At 36.9% G+C, this 19,899-nt stretch overlaps 1 long non-coding RNA gene across 1 annotated transcript in view; it reads left to right on the top strand.

Annotated features, from left to right (window-relative positions):
• The window catches only part of LOC112959054, a 150,008-nt gene that overhangs the window by 81,781 nt on the left and 48,328 nt on the right, over positions 1-19,899 (top strand). Inside the window, exon 2 of the long non-coding RNA XR_003251563.1 lies at positions 4,160-4,273. This is a non-coding gene — a long non-coding RNA (uncharacterized LOC112959054). The remainder of the gene's footprint in view (positions 1-4,159; positions 4,274-19,899) is intronic.

The following is a 19,899-nucleotide window of genomic DNA, read 5'->3' as shown; positions in this document are numbered from 1 at the left end:
AGACAGCTACGTGATGGTTGAAAAGCTGAAGAAATGGGCACTTGAAAGCCTTTGCTTTCAACAAAGGTCACTTGTCAGCACCATATGCAACTTCTACTGTATGTAGATCTAAATAGTTATGCAAAATGCAATCTTTTAATTCCCATCTATGAGGCTGTGGTTGGTTTGCAGACAAGCTCCAGTGCTTCCACTTGTGCTCACAGCTTTGCCCAGTAACAAAACACACCCAACAAGACCTTGATCTTCTTTTGCTACTATGACTCAAACCTGCCACATCTAACTCTAATTCACAGAAGACAAGCCAAACTTTTTTGCCTCTGTCTATCCAAGAAAGGTCTATTGTACCCTGTTTTTGTTTGTTTTTTAGGAGATCCTATTTAAAATTAATTGAATGAATCAGCTCTGCACAAATAGTCTTGCCTTCAAGGCATATATTTCCAAAGGTTTTTTAGTATCTTTAGTAAAACATGTGATGGCTGTTTTGCTTATTGTGACTGAAACATGTTGACACAATAAGCTTTTCAGAACTCTATTTCAGGCTATTTTTCTGGCTGTTCCTTTGAGAAATTCAATATCTATACATTAGTTGTGAATGCAACTTTGTGTTTCTTTCCTCAGTAGGTAATTATGTCATAAATATCCACCCATTCATCACAAACAGGCTAATAATAATAAATTAAAATGGGAATTTTCCACTTTCTTCTGACCCTGCCTCAAAAATACTCCTTCCAGAACTTCTCTTTTGGTTTGCTCACTGGTTAATACAGCAGCTGTATTTTTTTTAATAGGAATTGATAAATACACAGTGTAAATAGGCACAGCTTGCCCCAGGGTGTCATGGCTAATAAAAGAAGTTCATCTGCCATTATTAGAGATCTTGCTGGACACCTGGATTAGCTTGAATATGTTTTTTTAATCTTAGCGTCTAACTTGCTAATACATATTTGTCAAAATTCAATCTTAAACAGTGGCTCTTAAGAATTTGAATCCTTCTCAAGCACTAAATACATTAGCCAAGATTGTCTTACCTTCTCTTTGGGTATATTATTTTTCTGGTTTAGTCTCTCCTTTGGAAGCAAGCATAGAAGTCATCTAAAAGTCAACATTACTATTCTGTTAACACAGATGTTTCCAGGTCTAAGTATAATTTATAAGATTTTGCTGTGGAAATCTCTGATACTATGTGGTAACGAAGAAAGTGATACCCTTTAACAGCAACCAGATGTGTATATTGATCGGTTGTCTCGACCTTCCTTCATTTTGGAGGTGTGTAAAGAGCAGATGTCTTTGGGATGGCACATCCCTCCTCAGAATATGATTTTAATTAGGGTGCAGCAGGAGCAGCCCTGCGCAGCTATGAGGCTGCAGTGCCCTCCCTTTGGTAGCTCATATTACACCATCGTTCTTGCATTGAGCTTCCTCCACCATATGATGCTTTCTGTAAAATATAGCTATGTTCTAACTCTGACTAACTCCTGATGGGTAATGTGCCCTGATCTGCTCGCAGGAGGTGTCACAGGGCAGGGGGATGCTCTTTGGGGTGATCTGCCACCAGTGCACCCAGCACTCATGCCACGGTGCTCTGCAATGGGACCTCTCATATAGACACCCAGAAAAGGCACAGAGCTTTTACCTGGGCATCATAGACCAAGCCAGGCAGATTTTAAACACTGTTTTTTTGAGAAAAGGGGGAATTTTAAAAACATTTTGTGGCAAAATGGATCCCCTCTCCCGCCTTTTTTTTTTTTTTTTTTTTTTTTGGTCCAAATTACCTAATTTTAAAAAAGTTTAATTAAAAAGTAACCTGAAAATTAAATGCTTGAGTCAACCTGAAATCATCTTTGTTTTAAGTTTTTACTCTTGCATAGAAACCCTGACAAAAATCCCAAACAAAAAAAGAATTCTTATTTTTATATATATATATAAAATATGCATACATATATAAATGAACTGAACTAAGAAATCTACTATTTGAACAGCTCTCCTATAAAGACCCTCTGTAGTCTTGAACTGCTCTTTACCAGCAGCTCCTGGGGCTCCTTCCCAGATCGCTCCCACCTCTTCGAGCAGAAATGCTGTTTGTGACTGCACCTCTTGCAAAGGGTCTCAGCCTGTATTTCAAGTGTCAAAGCGAAAATAATGTGCAGTTTCTCCCTAAGCAATCCCTGTTTTTTCAGGTAGGTTGTGTACCTCAGCTCGCATTCACATGTTAAGCACCAGTTTTGGAATTTAAAGAGTTTTTCCTGTGTCCATAGGCAGGATGCTAAAGGTTGCCCTTGTAGAAAAAGGGAGATAGGGCTGTTTTAGTGTTTGTGGGTGAAATAAGTTTGTATGTCCACTGAGATGTCCTTAAAAGATATTTGAAGCAATGTGAAAAAGTTTAAGATTCAGTATGAATTTTTTCTGGACTCTAAAATAAAATAAGAATTATCTTCAAGATACATTATTTTAAAAAATCATGGACTATTAATTATCTGTATAAAAATAGAGTCTGTCCTAATTATACATAGGTGGTAATGATTGTATTTCAAAATAGAGCCAGTTAGTTCAAGTCTAGATTCATTTTGAACGGCTCTATTATGAAGCACTAAAATGTTCTTCTGTTCCTTTCTAAAACCAGGACATTATTTATTCCTGTTCTCCATCCATTGACAGAAGACTGGTATTTAAATGCTTTGCTTATTTCCAACTGCAACAGGTTTTTAAATAGAGATGAATATTCTAGCCAGAATGTTTTAATCTGCTGGAAAACTGCTTTATACATTCTAAGGCAAAATCACAAACCCAGATCTCTTCATATGATTTCAAAATTAAAAATAGTTTCTGCTCCATTCCAAATTTAGACGTAAAGGTAAATTTTTAATTTGGATTAACTTAATTTGATAGTTCCCCAAGTGGCAGGAGGGCTGGAAAGGCACAGGAAACAAAAGTTGGCTAATTTCAATGGAGTATTTGTATTAACAGTGAAGCCTAATAATGCCTTTTTTTTTTTTCTCCCGGCATCCTGCATTGGTTTATTTTCTTTTATGCCATTATTTGCATTTGGTGAACAGCTGGGCCAGCAGTTTCCATTTGCAGTCTTTCAGCTCTGTGAAGTAGCTCAGAAAGTAATGGACATTTGCAAATTAATACTTAATGTTTTTTTGGCTTTTTTTTGCTTTACTGCTAATCTGATGTAACTCTCCTTTTTAAGCACAGAGGTAATATCAGAGCAGGAGTAATTACTATGTTAAAACCAGTACCATAGTAGAATATTTTGCTAATTAAACTTGTTGCATTTAAATTGCTTCCTTTGGATCACTGTATAGAGCAGAACTGTTTGGAACAAAAAAATGAAGCCACTTGCTTTCCCAGAGGCCCAGCACTGCAGATGGTCAGATTGAACATGAAGCACCTAGGCTCTGAATTAGCCCTTTGTATGAAAGAGAGAAAGGTAATTTGAATGTTTGAACTCCCCATTCCATCCACACACGCACAGGAAGCTTGTCTCAAAATGAACAATTCTCTAAATAAAGACTAATAAGCTAAATTAATTAGAAGGTGTGATTTGAAAAGATGTTGATGAGAAGAGTCTGTCATTTTAGACAAATGGAAGGGAGCTAAATAAATTAGGGCACATTAATATCGCATTGTTCGGCAAGCAGCTCTCCTTTATTGCCTTCATTAGCGGGTGCCGCTCGAAAGGAGCCCTCGCTCGCCATTCCCCGCTCTTACCAATGCCTGGCACGCAGCGCCTGCATTACAAATATTTCAGCAAATCCTCATAGTTTCTGCAAATTAATATTTATATTTCTGGATGCTGGGCTTTTCATCTGCAACATAGTCAGCTCTGAACATTAATTTCTTTTCTTGCGGAATTGTCAGCAAAGGCGGCTTACATCAAAAGGCTCAAAGCCAGAAGTCTGAAATTACTTTATAAAATAAACTTGGCTCATAACTTTTACAATAGGATCTTCTCCCAACTAATATTCCTCCAGTATTCATTTTGATAGAAAATAGCCTGCCTCCTGACTTCAGTAGGCCTTTGATAACTTTTTAGAGTGTGTTTTAAAAGGTTCCCGTAGTAAATAATTAGGATACATTTCAAATGCGCATCTCATCATATGTTTGTTCCTCTCAGAAAATGAAATGTGTGTTTTGCCTTTTCTCTCTTCTGCAGATGGGATATTTGGGAGATGTCAGCGGGTGCCAGTAAGAGACATATATAAATACGACATTTCACCCCTTGTTCTTCAGCGCTTAAGGATCATCCTAGAGAAGCTCTCACACAGAGGTACAGTAAAAATGGTGCTAGAAACTGGTTAGTGGTGCGAAGGTGGGGGGCATTGGGCAATAGAGCTATTTTGTGCTCCTTCTGAGGTGACATCTTCCAAATTTTCAGGAAATGCCATCCTTAAGCAAGTAGGATACCTCCTGACGATCTGAATATGCAAAAAGGGCTTGGTGAAGCAAGTTCGGAGAGATGTTTCCTTCTTACACAGTCAATGCCTGTGATTGGTGCTCTTTACACAGCTAAATTTTAGGATCTGTGAAAGTTAATGTCATATAAATAAATGAGCAGTAAATAAAAATAATTTACCATGTATTTTTTTGCACCGCAGAATGTTTCAGGGTGCATGTGCATAAAACACATACAACTTGCACTTAGCTAGGAACAGTTTTAACTTTCTAGTGAATTCAGGTAAGTAGAAGAAATACTCATTTCAAACTACATCTGGTATGTCCTTACAATTTTTATCCAAATTTCTGAAATTAGTCTCTGTGCTCTCTCCAAGACTAAAACGGTGTTCTCAATGGTATAACTTAACAAATCAAAATAGGGATAAAGTGAAAGATGGCAAGGTGAAAAACATTTTTAGGTACACACAAAACACGTCTCAGCTGCAGACATACGTAAGAACAACAAATCTTAAATTTAAATTGTTCTAAAAAATGTTGGAATGGTTTATTTTTCAATTGCATCATCAGCTTGGGTGTTTGCTCCTAAATATCTTCTAGTTACAATCCCATATTCAAACTAATAGTTTCATATTACTTGGAATTTAGACTTATTTGGAAACAAATGGCCCAAATGAATCAAATATTTTCTGAGAATTTATTTGGCATCCAGCAGCCCATCCAAGTAAGGCAAACTCTAGACAAAACTCGACTTTAGTGCCTCCTTATTGAATATATGTGAATGGTACTTGAGGCTCTTTGTCACATGTCATTTTCCAAAGCCTGAATTATGCAAGCAAATTTATGAAAATATTATCTTCCTCAGGGCAACACAGTAGGAGTAGGAGTATGAGAAATAGAGAAAATATTCTCTATTTGAATATGGTGAAGTCAAATGTCTAGGTATATCTGGAGAGGGCAAAAGATTTCATCTCACTGAGACACCAAAGCTAAGATCTGTAGGTGAAAGTGTTTACTTGTGAGATAGGTGTTATGATAATAGCAACTGAGATCTAGTCAGTGCAAGTGATGAAGCCCAGAGTGTGTCTCAGATTGCCCTCACAAGGGCATTTACATTTCCTGAACAGGGCTGACTTAAAGGCCCATAACACTCCCTCCCTAGGGATGTCCAGTATGACGTAAGACCTGTAGAAGACCCACAACGTTCTGGAGGAGCATGTGGAGGCTGGTGGGATACTCCGTGCCATCTGAAGTGATACTTACCTACTTATATCTCCCAACCTACATATGATTTTGTTCAGTTTAACTGAGTTAACATAATCCCTTAATATGTGCTTCTCTTCGATCAACCAGCCAACCCCTTCCTAAGACCTCTACCTCCATAGAGTGGTCTTTAGCAGTAATCTCATAAGGTTGCATAAATCTCCCTTTAAGGGCGTTTGTACATTGAAATTTGGATTTATATCTTATTTTGTCCATAGATCGAGAATGACAAGGAACACTGAGATTGAAATTGTGACTGAGAATGAAAGCTTTTTTTGCCTTTATCTTTCTTTACTCATGAGCTTTGGAGGTGCATACACAAATGCGCATATGCTTTGAACTCCTATAAAACTTTTGAAGGCAGTTTTCTTGGCCTGTGGGTATCACAGTGATAAGAATCTTTAAAATACCTGTAAAAGATAATAGAATGCCCTCGTTCAAATGATTGACAAGATACATTTTTTTTTTTTTTTTACTCTCAATATGTCTGGCAAATTCTGAAATGTTTAGTGAGGACAGAAATATGGACACAGTAGAATCAACCCTAGATTAATGGATTATAGACACCAGGATAAGTAGAGAACTCTGCTGTCTGCTAGTGCTATCAGATATGATAAAACTAGCCCATAGAGCATAGATGATGGTTGTGATGGTCATGCTGCTCTCCTGCAAATATTGGGTGCAAAACATCACGACCATTCCTGCAATATAGATAGATAAGCAAGACATTGTCAGGTCCACATAAATAGTTCAGCTAACCACAAGAAAGGTCTTCACTTTTTTTTTTTTTTCCCAGAGGTCTTATTTCCTTCATTTGTGTAATACTCAGTTCTTCTTGTCCTTTCAGAAAGGCTAGCTCCACTTGATGGTGCACATCCTCCCTGAAAATGATAGCGTCGGTATCTTGGCTCTCTGTTTTTTACAGATCACAGCAAATTCTTCTGAGATGATATAGTGGGTCAGTTAGGCTTAGTCTCGAGATTAGAAAAACTTTTAATAATGTCTATATCATATTACAATTTTATATATTTCTATATATGTATATTTATTATATATATACTTGTTTATACATAAAATACTTTTCTATTTTTATTAATCAATCTATCTTTATTTTAATAAATAGCAATTAATTTTAAATAATTCATTATTAATAATAATGAACATTAATTTTTAATTTTAAAAGATTAAAATTAATTAGAAATTAATTTTAATTTCTATTTTTATCCAGTTAAGGGCTAGATATTTTGTAGGTTATTAACTTCAGTGACTTTATGTAATTTTTTTTTACTTTTCTGATATGTCCTATTTTTTTCTTTTCTTCTTCCCTTTCTGGTGTCTTCTTGCACAATTACTAATCCTCTTATTCTGTTCGTATAGAATAATAAAAAAATCGTAAAAAAACTTAGAATTTACATCTTCTTTTTCACCATAATTGTTGATCACTTCTAAGTGATGCATGTATCCAAATCAAGCCCGATGGAAGACTGTATGGTCAGGTCCTTTACAGCACAAAGGACAATACGGCATGAATAGCAAATAACATTTGTGATTCTGCCAGCTCAAAATGTTTGCTACAATAGCGAGGCGTATGACAGTAGCTTAGATGAGTGACACACTTGATCATAATCTCTTTAATAAAGAACTTTGTGTAAAATTGAATTCAGGTTTCATAATGATACAGTTTTTATGTCTTCTTTACACATTCTTTTTTTGCACTATCTACTAGTGGATTGATGATAGAAATGAATGCCTAGGAATATTGGATAGTTCCTTACAAAGAAATAATCTGTTAGCATTCAAATACACTTGTTTATAGTCATACTGTCCTTGATTCTATGAAATCTTTCAAAATACCTTTCATGAAGATTTTCTGAAGATATCATTTTATGTATGTGAATATAAGGAAAAGTTCTTCTCAGCAGAGCTGAAACATAGGCAATCATGATGAGTCACTTTCTGCAATTGATTCCTTTATAATTTTTAATTTAGGAGAAGATAAAACATTTCTCATTCTCTGGTAAACAAAACAACCCAAAAGATGATGTTTAGGTGGGAGTAAAACATTGGAAAGGGGAAATGAAAGAAATAGTACCGTAGGAGGATAATTGAGTAGTGCCAGAGGGAACTGGAAGTACTTATCCATACAGTCAGTCTTCAGCATCTCCCTTGTCCAGCCTAGAAAGGATTCTGCAGATAATATACCAGGTATAATGAATCACCCATATGCTTTCCTTGCTTGACTTCAGACATTCAAAATGCCTAGGTACTGAAATGCTATTAAATATGGAAGGGTATTAAAAACAAAATGCAGTATGAAAAGGCAAACGGATCACAGCACTAAGATTCTTGGGAAGAGGGAAAGTATGGAAAGTGAGCGATAAGCACTAATGATTGCACACTATCGTTCAAATGCCAGGGCAAAAATATTATTTGAAATCTCAGTATAAGCAATAACAAAAGAGGACAGTAGTATCTCCCAAACTGCTTTTTTTTCACCCTGAGAGGGAATTACGTTTGTGTCCTAGAAGATTTCACTTGCTCAGCTTTTTGTGCTTAGTGGCAAAGGGTTTCCCTCAGCTACGTCACATTTTTGTTGTATGAACATGCTGCTGCTAGCGTGGTTCTGCAGGACTCCATCTACATAAACAAAGCATATGAGACTAAAAATAAAGAGCATAGTTTCTGTCTTCTGTTTCATTTAAATTTTAATTAAATTGCAGTTCCAGTCCTATACTCCCTTTACTGCAGGAATCATGCAGCATGACCATTTGAAAACAAATTAGATTAATGTTTTTGTTTTGTTTCTGTAAGCCAGAGCCAATAATAGATTTCCCAAGTGTGCTTGTCACTGCTTACCTTTTGCTACAGCACCTTCTTGCTCAGCACTCTGCTTTCAAAAGAAGCAAGTTCTTCTACAAAATATTTGGTATCAAGACCTGTTTAAAATATCCAAATAGCAAAAATCTTATTAGGGGAACCAAAAAGGATATATTTTATAATTAATTTAGTGCAAGTCAGTAATATATTCTTGAGAGACTGATAGGCTGCTAAAATAGACAAAAAAACATTGCAACCCAGAGCGTTCTTGGCAAGAGAAAAGCAAACAGTGCTAAAAGACTTTTTAACCAGTTGAGCATTTGAGTAGCAATATTAATATTGCTGTGCTAGAAGTAGTTATATACTTCTACAACAATTTTATATTAATAAACTATAAAAATCAGTTTTCCAATGAGTTAACTCAAAAACTGAAACGGAGGTAGCTTGTCACATGCAGCTCGTCAATTAAGAGTTGCAAAATACTTCAATCAATACTGATTTTTCAGGGAAAATTATCAAGAAGCATCACTTAGTACTCTGGTGAAGGTAACGAACTTGATAGGGAACTTTTTTAAGTTGTCAAATAGACTTTATAAAGGAATGCAACAACTCTTGCACATATATGCAAGATTACTAGTACATTTTTGCAATGGTATATTGAAAGCTGAAATCAATGGAGGTAGGAAATATGGAGTATATTTTTTAAATTCAAATATTGATATAAAGAAATGTAAACAAGTTTACTTGAACAGACACATTTATATCAGATTTCCCAGGCATCTGCTTGCTCCAGACATCAGTTTACAAAGCCAGCTCTTCCTGTAGGTGTTCAGGAATTGAAGCATAACCCCCATCACATGCAATACTAGAGAAACTCTTTTGGGACCAATGCACTCTCCTCCTCCTGGTGTCACTGGGGCACTACCTGAAAGTTTTGGTTCAATGGAAAATAGCACACTGAAACAGTTACAAAGAATTCCTGCCTTGGCTAAGTGGTAAAGTGCCTCTGCTATTTTTTTGCCTTCAAAAAATCTAGATAAAAGTTGAGAAAACTAAGAATGAGTTTAAAAGAATGCAAAACCTTCCATTTTAGAAGTAGCAAAACCAACACACTTAGAAAACACTTTGAGATCCCTCACGTTATTTCACTTATTCGCACAGTACAGAACAACAACAAAAAAAGGTATGCCTACCTGCTCACTGGTATAGACTGGTAAGCCTATACTCTGATAAGTAAGTCATTGACTTACTCTTTGCTATATAAGACATCTGTAGAAATGTTCTTTTGGAAACTAGGGTTTTATGAAGAATGTATTGACGTTACAAAAATTGATTATAGGAACAGTACAAAACACAAAATGTGCATTCTGGGAAACAAACCAGAGAGTACAGAAGAAAACTTTCTTTTGTATATTTATTTTCACCTGCATCAAAGACAATGGCACTGTTGTAGGAAGCCTTGTGATTCTGCATAATTTGGACGTTGCTTTTTTGCGTGCTATGTATGCCAACCCCAAAGCATCATATCCCTTTAGCTTAAAAAGAATTATCAATCAGAATTTCCACTTGTGTTTTTGATAATGTGATGCATTAACTAATATGTTTGATAGAGAGTGGCAAAGGTCTGCATGTCTCCTTCTTGTCATGTTTCTGTCAATCAGCTGACAGTTGCTGCCTAGGATCAGAACATATTGGTCTTTGTGTCCCAGCTAGCTTTGCAACTTTTCTCCTGAAGGAAACAGGAATTAGTGATAATAAAATGCAAATATCAAAGGCTGTCAGTCAGTTTCTGGGCTGCCTCCTTTGTTCAGAAGATCTCTAGGGCACTTCATGGGGTTTAAAGTCTCTGCATTGATGTTTAGTCATTGCCTTGAAGCTCTGTGCTGGTTCCTCCTGATCTTTGAAACCTGGAGTCTGTCTCTGCTTCCTCCTTCTGTTGAAGACGGTAAAGATGTCTTGTCTTGCTCCTGTAGGACTTCACTGAATGAGCTCTACAGGCTTTCTCTGGATGGCCTTGTTCTCAGTGTCAGACTGAACAACAACTGAATAGAAATATGAACAGTCTCATATTTCATATTCAGGTTATTCATTAACATGTTGCCCTATTAATGGTGCCACATGCAGATCTGAACTTCATCCCTTATATCATATTTTAAAGAATTAACACCTTCCCCAAGACTATTGGACTGTAAATAGGCTGGACTCCAAGTGATGCGGGTACCTAATATGTTTTGAAAAACGCTTAAAATCACAACAATCAAACTGGAGTTCATTATCAGCTCTTACCACATTTGGAATGTCAGCAAATATCAATTCAAGCAGGAGATTCCTTCTTTAGCAGCTGTAATGCTACTTTTGGAAATTGTGAATAACAACCTAGCATATCCAAACTAATTATGCCATTTTGGACCATTAATCTAGAATTCTGTATAGCACATTTGCATAGTCAGTGTCAGACTGCTACTTGTCACTGCACTACCAGTACTTTTTGCTAAGCACTATTTGTTGAACTTGTCTGCTTACTGGGAAATTTATTTTTCTTTTCTATTTCTATATTAATTTCATTTTTTTCCTCTACAGCTTTTATCTCTGTCTACATGGCCTCACATACTTTTATGAAATCAGCCCTTTTGATGAGACCAAGTGTTTGGCATATTTTTAGCTTTATAATAGATACTCTAAATTCTGAAACATTTAGTCTTGCCTTTTCAAAACGGTGCTTTTAGTCTTATACAAAACCTAATAGGTAAATGGTGTACTCCCACAGTACACTATGTTATGACTTTAGCTTTGCCTTGTTTCTAGTCATCAGAACAAATTCTCACAATGGATTTTGTTCCCTTTTCTACACAGAAAACATATATATCATTTTTCTTTTTTTCTCTGACAAATGTAGCTGTTCTCTGCAAAGGCTGGGTGCTATCAAATCCCTGATTTTGTTCCACTTTTGCTGTCTTTCATGCTGGTTCTTAGCACACTCATTGCAGTTTAGAAGTTTCTCCATATGTTCAGTCCATACACATATATATAGGATCATGTTTAGACAAGCACAGCTCTTGATCATAGTGCCCTCCTTTCCCCAGCAGTTCTCCATTGCTCTATTTCTCTTTTGGAGCCTAGCAGAGTGTTGAAATTGTGTAACTGTCTTTTCTCCAGTTTGAGTCTTTTATTCCTGTTGCTGTCTGGTTTCTAATTAGGGATTTGACAGACCTTCCAGTGAATATTTCACTAAAGTGTTGCCAATCTTTAGGAAGTCTTTGAATGTTCCTCCTGTTTGACTTGCCATAGATAGTTGATAGCTATTCAGCTATTTCTTTTTTTCACTTTGGGCTTTGTGGGAGTTTTTTGGAGTGCAGTATCTTTCAGATTTCTGTAGCCTGGTCAGATAATTAATTTCCCTTTCCTTTTTTTTTTTTTACTGTAGGCTACTTCACAGTGCAGAACCTCTGACTCAGAAATAAAATGTAGGGCTGCTGATTCTGCAGTATTTTTAAAAGTTATCTTTTGTTCCTTTCATTTTTTTTTTATAGCTCCCCTAGCTTTTCTGAAGAGACAAAATTCCTGCCTGAGCATCTTCCAGTTGTTTGATATTTTCCTAGAAAGATATGTTAAGGCACTTTAGATGCTCCTTAGCCTTTATTTCTTCTTTTCTTTGTCTGAAAAAACTGCTGGTAAGGATGGAAGCAGAATCTGTCCATATGTTACCCTTCTTTCTAGTAGTTTTTCCCCTTTGCCAAGTTTCAACAGTATTTGACCAAACTTGTGAATTTTGTGTATAATAAAATTCATGATAATCCTATCTGAAGAAGAGAAAGGATATCACTACTGCAGTGAAGTCAAATGTTACCATTTTTTAGACGCATCTGGCTCTCACATACATCTATCAGCTAATTTTTACCCTCTGTTTTGGAGCTGGACCTGCTAGCCTGTGTTTTACCCTGCTGGCAGCCCAGAAAGTCTGCTTAGGACAGATGGAGAGGAACCGCAGGTACTGCAGAAAACTGCAAGGAGAGGATGACCCCAGACAAGGCCAGGTGGGACTCAAAGTAACCATGATTACACTAGAAACATGTGAAGGAGCTCAGAATGCTTTTATGTAAAAAGACATTTGTGTGAAAAGAGAAGGTCTGTAGATTTTCTGTCCATCTGATTGCAGCCAACTGAGCAGTAGCAATAGGTTGGAATCAGTGTGCCCCATGCCTGGTCCTCAGAGCATGACATACCCTTATAGACCCATCACACTGCATAATGTTACTGATGGCAAAAACTAAAATGTAACAAATATGGACACATAAAAATTGATCTTGGCCAATTAATTTATTCCATTATTTTTGCTTAAACAGTTTTTTAACTTTGAACTCGAAAAAACTTGAAAAGTGTTTTTTTAAATTTAAAAAGTTTTGCCTAGTTGTGTTTCTTTTCCTCATAGTGTTATAAGTGCCTGTAATAGGTAAGTCCTTAGAATTTTCCTGATACCCTTGAATGTTAAGAAACCGCCGTGGTGAACAAAGGTCTGTTTTAGCTGGGGTGTAAATCAACATGAAGAACGTCCTAGACAGTGCCCATTTGTATTTCTACACAAATCCAATTGCACAACATGAAAATGGTCACAGTATCATATGATCATAGAATCATAGAATCATTAAGGTTGGAAGGGACCTCAGAGGTCATCTAGTCCAACTCCCCTGCTCACGCAGGGTCACCTTGAGCATTTGGCACAGGGCTGCGTCCAAGTGGGTTTGGAAGATCTCCAGAGAAGGAGACTCCACAGCCTCTCTGGGCAGCCTGTTCCAGGGCTCTGTCACCCTCACTGTCAAGAAATGTTTCTTTAAATTCCTGCGGAACTTTTGGTGCTTCAGTTTGTGGCCGTTTCCTCTAGTTCTGTCAGAGGCCGCCACTGAAAAAAGGCCGCTCCACTGCCTCCCTTGAGGTGTTTATAGACACTGATCAGATCCCCCCCCTCAGCCTTCTCCAGGCCCAGTTCTCCCAGCCTTTCTTCATAGTGCAGATGTTCCAGATGTTTTGAGAGTGGCTTATTCATTTAAAACAGATGCTGTTTTATCTCCCTTCCCCCCTTATTTCCTATTAGGAGAGTAGGCAAGTGAAAACGTTTTAGCACTCTAGCTCAGCTTCTTTAAATAGCTTGATGAGTTTCTGGTCTCTCCAGATAGACTGTAACACAGAGATATGTTCACTTCTGATAATACATTTTATTTCCTGACGCTCCAGATAGATAGCATCAAACATGAAGCTTTTCATTCAGATCCTAGTTACTAGGTTTCATTAGTGGAAATCTGATGCTAACCCAAACTGCAAAACAAGGTAAAATAAATACTTTCAAAACAAAATAAAAATATAGGAAAGCAAAATACACAAATTAAAACTGTGCATGATCAAAATGTCAGACAGTCGTTTTGTTCAGCCACATACCGTTTCTGATTTGTAAATCTTCATGAGATAGTTCTGCTCTCAAAACCCTGCTTTCCCATTTGAACGACACTATAACTATTTATGCAAGATGTAATTCTGAAACAAGACTTTACCTTTTCTTATCTGCTACTTTTTCTGCCACCTGAAATCTTAGTTGCAAGGACACTATTGAGGCCCACCATCTGGAGGAAGTCCTTATATTGCTGTAGAATCAACAGGTCATAGCATCATCTATTAAACACAAGAGACCCGAGCTTGTGAATTGCCCTGTGAGGCCTTTCTGAATCTTTTTTTTCATCTCTCTTTAAGGAGCTTAAACAGTCTTCAACAATATATGATAGGCTTCATTCATTAATTTATAACCTCATAAGATTATTATCTCTTTATCCTAATTCCGGGAGGAGCTTCTACATATGGTAGCTTCAATGAGGCAGCAACATGTGCTTAAAGTATGTGCCAATGTAATTTTTATATGACTGGACAATCACTCACAGTGGAAAAAAAGAAATAAAGACAAAAAGAGTCATTAAGTTTGACATTGTTCATATAAACACTCTGTAAAATACTTAGGAATAATGAATGTATTTATGGAGTCAGAAATGAACTGGAAACAATTTGTAAAGAGAAGAAGGGGTAAACTTACACATAATGAAATCATCATGAATAAATTAAATAGCTCTACATGAGAAGGAAAATGCATTATCATATGTTTTGAGTTTTATCTCTGTCATCAGCACTAGTATTCACTTGAAAATTTCTGCAATATTGAGCATTGGTGCATGTTTGCATATATGTCTGAGGAACAGGGGTAAGGTATTCTTCCTTTTCCTTCCAGTAAAATAATTCATTCATCATTGCAGGCTTGAGAGGAGGAAAGTGAACATTCCTAAAATGATACACTCATTGAAAGTTTAGGAAAATGGTCCTCAGCAATGAAAATGTCTTAGCATTATCTTAATAATGTATGAGGCAATTACACCAGTAAATAAATAAAAACAGATTGTGTCCATGAGTTACTTAAAGTGGGAGGTTTTTCCTCAGGCTGAGAATAACTTTAGAAAAACTGTGTACCAGATTCTTTCTTAATTCTTCAGAATTAAGAAAACTATATCTGAACCCCAGTGGGTGGAACAGAGCTTTTCCCCCTTGTGGGCAGCAAAAAAAACCCCTGTCTGCTTTTGAATTTTAATTAAAACTTAGATTAGTTATGATCATCTTATCTTTCCTTTGCACTGCGGGGTCTGATCGCTGCGTGAACGTATCCAAAGTTTAATCTACTTCTGCTCCTCCTAGATTTGACAGTCTAATTAAGTGCTCAAATTCAGCACTTAGTATAAAAGAAATCCCACTTCACATTTCAGTAAGATCTTAGATAAAATTGGTATTGGTCACTTACCTGTATGGCTGAAATCTTTTGAATAATTGGATGGTTTCATCTTCACTACTGCATTCATCAGTTTTAGGGGGAAAAAAATTAAAAAAAAAAACCCTCAAAAAAACAGATCTCCTTTCTATATTGCACTAGAAAACTTACCGTGCTCCAAAGGTTCAGCCAAGCACTGACTGTAAAGCATTAATTGGCATTAACTGACATGATACTGGATGAACTTAAACACACATCTCCATTCTTTCTCGCAGTATAAGCATAAAAGTGTATATGAACATTAAAAACAGTTGTTCAAAAATGTGTAGCCACCCCACTCACTGGCTTTCTCCCTAGTGAAGGATAACTGAGCAACATGTGCAAAGTATCTCTGCTGTTTCTCGCATGCGACCTTACCCTTTTTTCTGCTGGCCTGTGCCTCCGTCCTGCTCCTTCTGCAGCTCTGCTCTTTTCCTTCTTCCAGGTTCCTGGTGGGTGACTCACTTTTCTCCCCTAGACTTTGCAAAGAGATGACACTTAACTCTCAGGCTAGTAGCTAACTCTCACAAATGTGTTCTCTCCTTTTAAACAAGCAGGTCTCGTTCCTTATGCCACTTGGCTTGACCCACGTGGAGGAGACTAGTGATTCGAGTCCTAGATCCCTGCACATGTTGTGCAGAGGGAGCACTTCATTCTAGAACTTACTCTTAGCAACTCTCTTGAGAGTAGGTTCAGATTTACCCTCCAGAGTCCGTTTTGGCACTCAAATAATTTTTTTTTTTTTTTTTTTTTTTTTKTAAAATTTGCAACAATTTTAGCCCTTCCCACCCTCCAAATCTTGACGAATGGGTTCCCAAGAAATTCTTCAAGCCCTTTGCCATCCTGGCCGGATGCCGCTGTAGCTGCGTTGAAAATGGGTGTTTTGGCTGCGTGGATGGAGTCGTCTCACTCAGCCCTGACATCTGCAGCTGTAGATCTACAATCTACCTCCACTGGGCTCTCTTTATAATCAGGAGAGGAACCGGCACTTTCGGAGCGTGATTCATCCGTGTAATTTTAGACCACTGTAGGATGAAGTGAATCATATTGGAGATTTCACTGACCGTATTGCTCAGCTCTGCACTGACGAGGAGGTCCTGGGTCAGCTGCCCTTGCTATTTCGGTTGGTCACATGAATTTTCTCCTTTCCACTTTGTTCAATGCAACACTGTCATGTTTCGGGCCCTGTGGAGAGGCATTCGGCAGAGCTTAGTTGTACTTTAAGTGTAAGTACCTTCTGGTGCAGCTTTAGTAGCATCGTACAGATTGAGTAGAACCTGGAAAAAAAACAATTTCAATTCTCAAGCGGGGTTACTGAAAAAAATGAACTTTGCTACGGGTTGCCCTGGCCTGTAATCTTGCAATGTTTTAATTATTTTGCTGAAATCCACTGAGTGCTCATCAGTTATCCCTGTAGCAACATCAAGTAATCAGCTCTCAAATTCTGTCCCTTGTCTCCTTGTTGAATAGCAGGTGCTCAGGCAATTTCTAATGCTGCTGTGCTATTTTGCCTTTTTTTTTTTTTTTTTTTTTTTTTTTGTGCAGCTCATGCTAGAAGAGATCCAGGTTTTATCTTGAACTTTGGATTGACAGGCTGTTCTTGCAGGCCCTTTCCTGACATCTTATGATATGAACTTACCTTCATTGGAAGCAAGTTCAGTTCTTAGCCCTGCGTAAATTCCAATGATCTTAAAATTTCTGTTGTTTTGTAATTCATCACTTGTCTTTAAATAGAGACAAGATATAGCTGGTTATATGGCTTTTGTTTTGTAGGGACTCCGTATCCCATAATAGAATTTTCTTAATAATGATGATTTAAAGTTAGGCAATATCCCGAGTTTCATGTTGATTTTGTTTTGATACTTGTATAATTCAGAGTAGTTAATATTGTTTTGGATAAAAACTGTTATAGTAAATGTAGTTAAACTTTGTATTTTTTGCAAATTTGTGCAAATGCTTTAGAGACAGATTTCTGAAAAGCCAAATTGTGCACTAAACAGATTTTCCTACAAAAAAAAAAAAAAAAAGAAAGCAGAACTGAAACCCTTTTTTGGTCCTATTTCAGTATTTTCAAAATACAACAACAGCTTCTGTTTCTGCATTAGCTGCTCCTTGATAAGGCTACTGAAAACATCAATTTCTGTAATAAAATATCATTTACCATTTTCCAGATCTTCACTCATCGTTGTCTAACTGGGCCAATTGCAGCTGAGGGTGGATGATGCCCAGATTGAAATGGCATTGGTTTTGTAAATTCTGCCATACGTGATTATTTTGGGGTGTTTCTGTTTGAGTTCTTTTTTCTTTCTCAAGAATTAAAAAAAAAAATTCAAAAGTACAAGTGTGGGACTGTGAAATCAAGACATACTTGGAGAAAAAAACAAACATATTTTCTGGAGGTTCTGTGCTAATAGGTTGGGAAGGATTGTGGGATCTGCTAATGCAACTAATTTTTCCAGATGAAGCTTTTCTAATGGCAGGACCATCTAGGGCTTGAGACATCAAAGAGTGAGAATTAATAGTCTCTTGGCTTCCCACATTGATAATTGACAGCTAGGCCAACAGCCTCTTCCATTACATTTCTGCAGCAGTTTTATTTTAAAAATACTCAATCTGGAAAGCAGCACATTATGAGATCAATGTCTTGTTGTTAGTAAGCTACTGATAGTTAATGGCATAAAGAGTTTTTGCATTAAAAATAAACTACTATACAGTATAATAGCTGGTTATTTATTTTCACTGATTTTATTATATATATTTTTAAAGTGATGTTTTACCTGCTTTCCTTTTGAAACAGCTTTCCACCTGCAAAATTAATTTCAAAAGTATGTCTGGATAAATTTATGATGGTGTGCCTGTCATCCTCTGATAATATACTTAGGTATTCAGGTGTGGTGAGTTGCTCTCGTGGTTAATTATAGGTATGACTAGGCATGGTATAAGAAGCCAGGTGAAGGTTCATTTTTTTAAGTAGAAGTCAGAGCTATGATGCACCATCATTCAGGCAAGATGCTGCAAATTTCCTAGTATAATAAAGACAGAGCAGCAGGTAGAGCATACATATTAATTTAAAGACTTCTGCACTGCAGGAAACTGAATCCCAGGAAGCTGGATTAAACCATAATCCCCAAACCCTGAGCGCCAGGGTCACCAGTTCTGCAGTGGGAGATATATCCTGAGGCTGCAATGCCCATTATACATGGTAGTAGGGAGTTAGAATTTTCTTTATAGTGATATGTTTGCTGAATTACTGAGTGCTGTGGATTCTGTATTGAATCTTACATCTCTAGACTGCAGAATTGCTCAGATTTCTTTCTCTGAGTTAGTGAAATACATTGCAGAGCATCTGTGTATTTATAGGGTACAATGACAGAAGGAAAGTGATTTTTCATCAGTGAAGTAGGGCCATGCACGGTGCTAGTGAGTTACCTCTGCTCATCCCATCAGAACTGTTTATGCAGCACCATTCAATTTACATGGCTTTTTTGTACGAATAATTATTTTGTAACTTGGAGCTTTTACAATTTTGAAACCAGCATTGTCAGCTTCCGTAATCCCTTGTTTACAGGTTATAGATGAAGGGCCAGTGGACTTTGGCTATTTTCTTTCACATTACTTGTTATTTCATGCAGAGGTTGCAACTCTGAGCTTTGCAAACTTGGCCTGCCATAAGAGCAGAGAGTGAGTCTTTGAGCTGCCAGAATGCTGGTTCTTTTGTTTATTTTTTTTTCCTCCCTACTTAATACAGGATGCAGAATAAAATCCAACTTGTTATCATGAGTTGGCAAACCAGGCTGAAAACTTGATTTTGTCAGTGGAGTGTGAAGATGCCTGCAAAATATTTACCTGCTGGGAAATGGAGCCCCATCATATAACTGGCTTTTTGTTTTGTTTTGTTTTCTTTTGTTTCCAAAACGAGCTTTTATTGTGATAACTCTGTTGCAGCTAAATGCCATTTTGAATTTTCACTGCTGTTCCAGCATTTACTTTGAAGGCATTTGCCAATATATTTCTGCAGATTGAGAGAAACACTCCAAAAGTGGTTTTTTTTTTTTTTTTTTTATTGACTTAGCATGTCTAGAATAGAGGTACAGAGCCATTGCTCTGGGCTGGTAAATGATAAAGAAGTGCCACACTGGCTCACTGAAGTAGTTCATCAGGTTGAATATCCTCTCTGACAATAGCAAATATTTAGGGAATGAGGACAAGATGTATAGCAACTATAGAAGAAGCATGCCTTCTTATACCCGTGCATACCTTCTGACAACTCTTGCATATTACTAAAGAAAATTTTCTATAGAAGTAATTAAAATATTAATGTTAAAGCAAAGAAATCATAACCTGTGGTAGAACAGGAAATAAGATAGGCAATAATTTCAGTTAGCCAGCATAGACAATATCACCTTAACCTTCCACAGATCAGTGAGATTCAGTCTGTCTCTGGAATTCAGACTATGAGTATCAGAAATATCTTCTGGAACATACCCTATTTTTCTAGAAAAACAAAGCAAAACAACAACATCAAAAATCTAACCAACCAACGAAAAAATCTCAACCCTTATTATTCTATGCATAATGATTGTGTGTTA

This window comes from Nothoprocta perdicaria, unplaced genomic scaffold (assembly GCF_003342845.1).
Source record: "Nothoprocta perdicaria isolate Ctin4 unplaced genomic scaffold, notPer1 scaffold_95, whole genome shotgun sequence".
Lineage (NCBI taxonomy): Eukaryota > Metazoa > Chordata > Aves > Tinamiformes > Tinamidae > Nothoprocta > Nothoprocta perdicaria.
Note: the sequence above shows the minus strand (reverse complement) of the source record. Positions and strands in the feature narration are given on the sequence as shown.